Here is an 8,763-nt window from a genome sequence, read left to right on the forward strand (position 1 = left end):
TTATCCAAAACTCAAGTCTGAATATGGTATCAGATGAAAATTTTGCGTTTCTTTTTTGAGTTCCTTCTTCCCACACCCTACTTCTCTTCCTTTCTTTCTTGAAACTTTTGGCCATGGTCGATGAAGATCCACCTTCCTTCTTTATGAAACCCTAACATCCCAACTACCTCTTACACATCTTGGAGTCAAGCCATGGTCATCGGTCTCATTGTGAAGAACAAATTGTGTAACGACCCAACCTCCTAGGACTTAAGTTAGGTCGTTACTAAATACATGCATGCATGGAACTTAAAACGACACTCTTTTATGGTGAAATAAATGCTAAATAAATAAGGTAAGTTCAAAAGACTTTCATTAAATTCAAATATTAAAAACAACAATAGGGTACTCATAAATTATAAATGATAATAAATAAGTCTGAAAACAATTCTTAATAGTAAGTTTCAAACATCAAAACTGAAAGTTAAGAAAAAACATGAAAAGAAGTCTAAATCTCATGAGCGGAAGCATAAAACTAGTTCCAGTGGCTCGATCACGAATTTTGCTTGTCCTCGCTGGTGCATCTCTACCTTTATCTGAAACAACAACATGAGAAAGAATGAGTATAAAATACTCAGTAAATAACTCCACTACTGGGGTTAGGTTAGGCATCTATGTACTCTAGATGCCTACCTCTAGTGGAACATATAAACTGTCCTAGTCCTCATGAGACACATATATACATGAAAAACTTATTTCAATCCTATTGTAGCTAAATATGCCCACTACATCTAGTGAATCCCGAAGGAAACACAATAACTGGTGAATCCCGAGGAAACACAAACGGGTGAATCCTTAAAGACACATAATATCTGGTGAATCCCGAAGGAGACACAAATTGGTGAGTTCCAAAGGAAACATAAACTGGTGAATCCCGAAGGAGACACGAACCTAGTGGGCATTCTAACTAATTAATAAAATTACTATCGTAGGCTCAACACCATAATTATCACAATATGGTTCTATGACATACATATATGCCTCAACATCATGTCTCTACAACATACACACATGCCTCAATATCCACAGATCATATACAACCTTATGGAATCAAATATCATCTCATGCTAGCATTCATATATCTATATGCACAAATACATCTTTCAGACCCTCAAGCAAGAATATACATCGGTTGTACTAAACTATTAGTTCATCATGTTGTCATTCTGCCATAACATTCATCTATCATGCTAGCATACATCCAGTACCTGGCCCGTGGGCAGTTCCAGTAGTAAGATTACTTACCTCAAATTTGGTCACAAATTAATCCAAGTAATTAACCTTCTTACATATCTTGGAAGGCTTTGAATCCACCCTATAACATACATTACAAATATTAATTTAGCACCCATAGTCCAAAAAGAAAATAAATCCAAAGTTTTAAATTCATCTTTAGGGTCTAAATCCAACTAGCCAAATTAAACCCAATGTCCTCAAATTTAACTTACCAAAATCCTGGGTTGACCCCAAAATAAATTCCAAAACTCAAACCAAAAGGCCAACCTGAACAAAATTTGAGTCCAAAATTAATAACTTAATTTTTTTATAAGTATTTTTAACCCAAAAGACACCCAACCCAACTACTAATCCAACTTAACAATTTCAGTCGAAAATCGATCTCTTCCTCGATGAGCAACGTCCCACAATCTTCTGAATCTTGCTTCTGAAAGTCCAATCATAATGGATTTTAACCAACATGATTTCAAAACAAAAAAACACCCAAAACTTCAAGGAAAACACCTGAAACTAAAGTCTTACCCAAAATAGATCTGACAGCAACCACAACGGCGGTAAGGGATAGGCGGTGCACGGAAAAGTTCGAACCGACAACTGGCCAGACGGAGAAGCGACAGTGAGCAGTGGCAGAGGTCTTGGACGAGCGGCTCGGCCTCAACCAAACAGCGTTGGGTGGCGGCGTGCTCGCGGTTTCGGGCAGCTACTAGAGGTGCAGTCGAATCCTTAGATCCGACACAAACGACCTTGGGGAGACGCGGTGGCGCACAAGGACGAGTGGCACACTACTTCGGATGGACGTGTGGCTGGGTTTGAGGCGTCGATCGGGAAGCGACGCGACTTGACCAATTGGCGAGATTCGACGCGAGCGAAGGGACGATGCAGTTGGGAGAGACGAACGGTGCGAAGGCGAGGGTTGTCGAGAGAGAGAGAGATGCGGGAGATGGAGGGTGTTTGGCGTGCAGCGGGATTCGTGGCTGGTAGCTGGAGTTGAGGCGTTTGCTAGGGCACGTGAACAGCAAAGGGTAAAATGGGGGGTGTCTGCGTGAGAAAGAAGAGGGGAAGGGAGGGAGAAAAAGAAAAAGAAATAGAAAAGAAAAGGAAAGAATAAAATAAAATAAAATATATTATATTATATTTTATTCTTTTCTTAATCCACATAAATTCTTTAAACTCCCTTCCTTTTAAAAAGAATTAACTCTTGCCATTCATTTCCAACATAAATAATTTCCAACGTCAATAATTAAATTCCCGCAATTACACTTAAAGTCCAAAATTCCAAAAATTCCTTCAATTAATAAAAATTACTGAAATTACATAAATAAAAAAATTCGGAGTGTTACAAATTGAGATTTGTTGATGGATCCATTCCACGTCTAATAGGTGTGATTTGCTCAGTTCTTGGATTATTTGCAATGGTGTATTCATTGTCTGGATTCTCAATTCATTATCCAAGGAGATATCTGCAATCATCAATTTCGTTGATTCTGCTCGCAAAATTTGGGTTGATCTTCAAGAACGATATCAATGCAAGAATCGTCCAAGAGTCTTCCAACTTCGACATGAGTTATCGAATCTTTCTCAAGATCAAACCTATGTGACTGCATATTATGCAAAATTGAAATCTCTCTGGAATGAATTAGTTTCTTACTGGCCTATATGTTTTTGTGGTCGTTGTACTTGTGGTGGTGTCAAAGACCTTGTTCAATATTTCCAAACTGAATACGTAATGGTCTTACTTATGGGTCTCAATGACTCTTTCAGACAAATCCAAGCTCAGTTGTTACTAATCTAGCTTGAACCAACCATTAATCGAGTGTTTTCTTTGGTTGTTCAAGAAGCATAACAGTGTGCAATTCCATCTTCTACCTTAACGCAATCTATTTCTTCCATAACTGCACTCATGGTCAAGAACTCTTCAACAACCAATGGCACTCCCAATGCCTCATCCAAGCATTCAAATACATCCAAGAAGAAAGATCAACTCATTTGTTCATACTGTAACATATATGGACACACTGTTGATCGTTGCTATAAACTGCATGGCTATCCACCAGGTCATCGACTTCACCAGAAAAATCTTTCACCCAAGAAAGCAATTCCATCTCATTCGCTTTCTTCTTTGACACCTGAATAGTGCCAGGGGTTATTGTCCTTGTTACAGTCTCATTCGGCCAAGTCCAAGACTGACACTGAATCATCTACCACTACCTCACATGTTGTAGGTATCTGCCTGCTTCCCCTGCTTCTCTTATTATGTCCGGTGCTTGGTTTTTAGATTCTGGAGCAACAACTCACATATTTTATCAACAAGATGCCTTTATATCTCTTATGCATATTGCTAATGCTTCAGTTTCTTTATCAAATTAGTCTAAGATTTTTGTTCAATATATTGGAACTATGAAGTTATCCTCCAACTTTGTACTTCAAGCTGTTTTGTTCATACCTCATTTCTCTTTCAACTTGATTTCTATCATTGCTATCACTAAACAATTGCCTATTATTGTCAAATTTGTTGAATCTTCTTATATAATTCAGGACAATTTGTCTTTTAAGATGATTAGGAAGACTAGCTTATGGCAAGGCCTTTACCTATTTCACATCGAACAACAAAATAAGCAAGTTCCTACAGATGCTGTTGTTTGTAATACATCTCATTGCTCAGTTTGTACTTAGCATGATAGACTTGGAAATCTTTCTCATAAACATTTGAATTCTTTAAAGACCTTGATATCTGTTGATCCTCTTAGAATTTCTACACATGAATCTTATCTCATTTGTCCTTTAGCAAAGCAAAAACATTTGAGTTTCCATTGTAATCAACATTTAGCAAATAAAATGTTTGAATTGATTCATTGCGACACCTGGGGTCCCTATCCCTCTCCCACACATGTTGGTTGTCATTATTTTTTAACTATTGTTGATGATTTTTCAAGGTATACCCAGGTTTTCATAATGAAGAATAAATCTGATGCCTTGAAAATTATTACACAATTCTTTTCTTTGGTTGAAACCCTATGAAACCAGGATCAAATGTTTTCAATAAGATAGTGCTCCTGAATTATTCTTTTAAGATTTATTTTCATCCAAAGGAGTTATTCACCATTTTTCATGTGTAGAGTGTCCTAAACAAAATTCAGTGGTTTAAAGGAAATACCAACACTTATTAAATGTGGCAAGGGCATTGATGTTTCAATCTCGTGTTCCCATTCAATTTTGGGGAGAATGCTTATTGATAGCTGATGCTTGGTTTTATGAAGTGGAAATGTGAATGATATGCATTGATGGAATTGTGTTGTGCACTTAAGTTTCACAAGCGGAATTCAAGTGTAAATTCCTCTGAGTTTCCTGGTAAGTCCAGGGTCGAACACAGGGACCTTTGAAAACAGATTGCATTGGTAATTTTTATGAAGACTTTGAGGTAACCGTATCAATAAATAAAGTGTTGGGTTTGTTGTTTGCGTTGATGAAAAATAAATAATAAATGCGGCGGAGTTTGAAAAGAGTTGATAGACGGGAGATGCGATGAATATGTGGTGAACGGGTTGAGAAAAGTTTCAGCTAACACTTCCTAGGATGCGTTCATGCTATGCGATCATCCAACATGCATACAATAGTAAACCACCTCTCGGTGCGAATGCCACGGCTTCTAAGGTTAGAACACATGTGATATATGCACTAAGTCTATAGGACCTACACATAAGCCTCTATTCTTATTTATGCGATGACGAAATGACACATACAAATAAGGCGACCACATAATATCATTCTCATCTCTAGAATGCATGTGATGCAAGTTGACGAACAGAGCTTATCTCTAAGTCCATACCTCTTGTTTATGCAGTTCTAATCTTGTTCTCTCGAGCCCAGATTCTAACCTAGCTCTCTTGAGTCATTAGGTTCTTTCTTTAGAATCTTTCTCGAGTAGCTCTAAAGGGTATATGGCACAACATAAATAAAGACAATCGTAAGCAATTAACTTCCTAGGTCATGTTAGCTTAGTTTTCCTCAACCTATTTGACTAGTTTAGCTACTCATGCGAACTAAGAGAGTGAATAGATGTAGAAATAGAACTTCCATTGTATAAATATGAAGATGAAGTACAAAATAACAATGCAAGTATAGAATAAAGGGCTTGGAAGCAATCTCTTGCTGTCCAGGCTTTTACACTGATTTCTACTTATGCTTAAAAGATAATCCCGCTCTTGCGAGAGTCGACCCGCTCTCTGCTTCTTTGCCCCAAGGTTTTCTCGAGTTTTCCTGAGCAATCTCCGACATCACCACTCTTCTCTTGCTTCGCCTTAAAATGAAAGAAATACTATGGACAGAGGCGTGAACTTGTGGAACAAAAGAATGTAAAAACGGTGAACCCCTTTTCTAAAGAATGCCCTTGGTATTTATAGAGCATCCATGGTGAACGGCGGCTTCTCTCTCCTGGTTGTACAAATGGGACAACTTTAATTCCTAACTGATGCGCCGAATAATTGTCATTGAAAAAGTTGAATGTACTTTGTGACCCTTATCGGTGTCAACTTAATTTGGATTCGACTGTCATCAGCTTTCTGTCCCATCGCGCTTAATTGGCCTTTCACCCAGATGCGCACACCATGTTGCACTGACCAAGTTGTGGCGATCCTTCTTAGGCGAATGTTTGCAAGCACAAACAACACAAAGCCTTACGGTGAAGTTGCGCTCAACCAATGATTTCCTATGATCGCAATTCTTGCATTGCGTTAACGCATATTCTGCACAAAAATACAAAGATCAACTGTTCTAATACGCTGAACGCATGTGACCGCAATATTATGAAATTGATGCTTAATGGACGCAAGTTAACATATTTCATTAATGTAATCCAACAATGTTTAAGAACTTAGTACTATGATAACGTGCATTTCTGCCCGTTATCACACCCCCAAATTTAAACAATGTTTGTACTCAAGCATAAGCTAAAGATTCCTTTAACAAGTCAACCGCAATGTTCTTGTCCTAGATTTCTCAAGAATACTTCGTTCAAATCCCATATACCAGAATTTCCTTAAGTCTTATTCAAGTCTCTTCTTAAAATATTTGTAAGACCTAGGGATTGCAAGCTTACCTTTCAAAAGGACTTTAATAAATTCCGAAACATTACATGATTTATTTCAAAAAGAAAATTTTTCCCGGGGTGTCAAATGATTTTATCCTTCATAAAAATTTTCTTCATTGATATTTTTTTTCTGACCTTGCATTGATCCAAGTGCCTTGCCTTTGTTTTGGCTTGCCCCCTCGGGTGTCATGCGGACATCCAACTACGAGCAATGCACTATTTCTCAGACTAAACTCATACCTATTTGGTAGTGGAGTTGCAGTCATTTATTTATGCGTTGATCCTGGTGACTTACTTTCGTTTTGGCTTCCCCCACATGTGTCATACAGACATCCAACTATGGGTAAGTGCCTTTCACAACTTAACTCTTATCAACATGGGTTTCCCATTGTGTTGATAGTGGAGTTGTTATTCTTATATATATATATATATATATATATATATATATTGTAGAAAATAGCAAGGTCGAAAATAAATACCTCACCCCCAAATTTAAAATGCGGCAATGTCCTCATTGCCAAAAGATTAAAATAAGTCATGTGATGTTCTTAGAATGCATTGTAAAGAGAGTTTGAAAGAAAGCTAGCAAACCCCTAACTTCTAGAAATATTTTATGAGGTGACTATCTTAAGATTAAGTTGACTTTCGTATATACGAAAGAAATAGAAGTATATTTTTCATCATTGAAATCATACTTGGCAAAGAAACATTATTCGATAACCTACTAAATTTATCTATGTCAAATGATTTCAGTGATCAAAAAGGATGCGGTGACAAAACTGTGAAAACTAAAATGCAATGTGATAGCGAAAAATTTTAAATTTATAAGAAAGAATGCACCCCCAAATTTTGTGTTGTCGCCCGCATTGTGTATTGATGCATCCATTTTTGCGGCGATCTCTCTTCTTTAGATTGCGGTGATGGAGTAAGATAAGAGGCTTCTTCCTGTATCATCTCCGCAATCCAGTGCCTTAATCATTGCAAGAAACAAACACAGAAAGGGTCAAATTATTTAAAAAAAAACAAAACTCGTCATCGCAATCTCCATCTCTCTCTCTCTTTTTTTTTTTTTTAATTAGAAGTAAAGATAGTGACAGTAAAATAAGGATAGATCAAGATTGAAAAGATATAGTGAAAATTTCGATTAGTGGAGAAGAATTGAAGAGTTGATGCTTCCCAAAACTTGCGTCCCTGATAGATTGCGATCATTTGATAATGCAGAGACCACCTACTTCCTTCTTTATTCAAAGTTCTTTAGTTCCACGGAGTCGACTTGGCGATGTCAGCCTACTCCATGATATGCCTTTACTCTCTGTCCATTGACTTTGAATATGTTGGTTCCGTCATCATTTGATAATTCAACCGCGCCATACGAAAATACTTGTCTAATTATGAACGGTCTGGACTAACGTGACTTTAGCTTTCCCGGGAAGAGTCACAGACATGAGTTGAAGAGCAAAACCTTTTGCCCGACTTGGAGGTTCTTACCGCATATGCGTTGGTCGTGCTTGGTGTGCTCTTTATAAATCTTTGCATTTTCATATGCGTTGTTCCTTCTTCTAGCTTGACCAGTTGCATTTTTTACGCTTCTCCTACTTTCTTCAAATCAAAATTCAGCTTCTTCACCACCCATAGTGCCTTATATTCCTACTCCAAAGGCAAATGACATGCCTTACCAAATACCAGCGCATATAAGGACATACCTATGGGTGTTTTAAATGTAGTCCGGTATGCCCACAACGCATTATCAAGCTTTGTTGCCCAAGTATCAGTTTAATTTCTCGATTGGACACTTCAGCCTGATCATTCGTTTGCGGAAGGTATGCGGTGGCCACTTTGTGGAGGATATTGTACTTGCGTAGCAGCTCCTTGATATTGTGATTGACAAAGTGGGATCCTTCATCACTTATGATGGCACGAGGAGTGCCAAAATGAGTGAAAATATTTTTCTTCAGGAACTGAGAGACTACCGCTACATCACTTGCGGTGCATGCTATTGCCTCTACCCACTTGGAGACATAATCGATGGCTAATAAGATATAGTGTTTACCATTCGAAGGAGGGAATGGTCCCGTGAAATCAATCCCCCCCACGTCGAATAATTCAAGCTCCAAGATAGTGTTCATTGGCATTGCGTTTTTCCATGAAATGTTACCTGTGTGTTGGCACCGATCACATTTCATTGCGTAGTCAGTCACATCCTTGAATAATGTAGGCCAAAAGAATCCACTTTGCAAAACTTTGGATGCAGTGTGCTGCCCTCCAAAGTGCCCACCATATGGTGAGTCGTGGCATTGTGACAATATGCGTTGTTGAGAAGCATTTGGTACGCATAATCGAATAATCTAGTCTGCACCTCTTTTATATAGATTTGGCTCATCCCAATAATAGTGTCTGCATTC

At 38.0% G+C, this 8,763-nt stretch overlaps 1 long non-coding RNA gene across 1 annotated transcript; it reads right to left on the reverse strand.

Moving 5' to 3' along the window:
* Positions 1 to 330: 330 nt before the first annotated feature.
* LOC120069279 (uncharacterized) lies at positions 331 to 2,381 on the reverse strand. Its single transcript, XR_005479496.2, has 5 exons — positions 1,798 to 2,381; positions 1,638 to 1,702; positions 1,488 to 1,542; positions 1,285 to 1,354; positions 331 to 575 (listed from the first exon to the last, which is right to left on the reverse strand). It is a non-coding gene; the product is annotated as an uncharacterized LOC120069279 (long non-coding RNA).
* Positions 2,382 to 8,763: the final 6,382 nt, after the last annotated feature.

Source organism: Benincasa hispida, chromosome 7, assembly GCF_027475165.1.
Source record: "Benincasa hispida cultivar pf3 chromosome 7, pf3_genome.v1.1, whole genome shotgun sequence".
NCBI classification, from domain to species: Eukaryota; Viridiplantae; Streptophyta; class Magnoliopsida; order Cucurbitales; family Cucurbitaceae; genus Benincasa; species Benincasa hispida.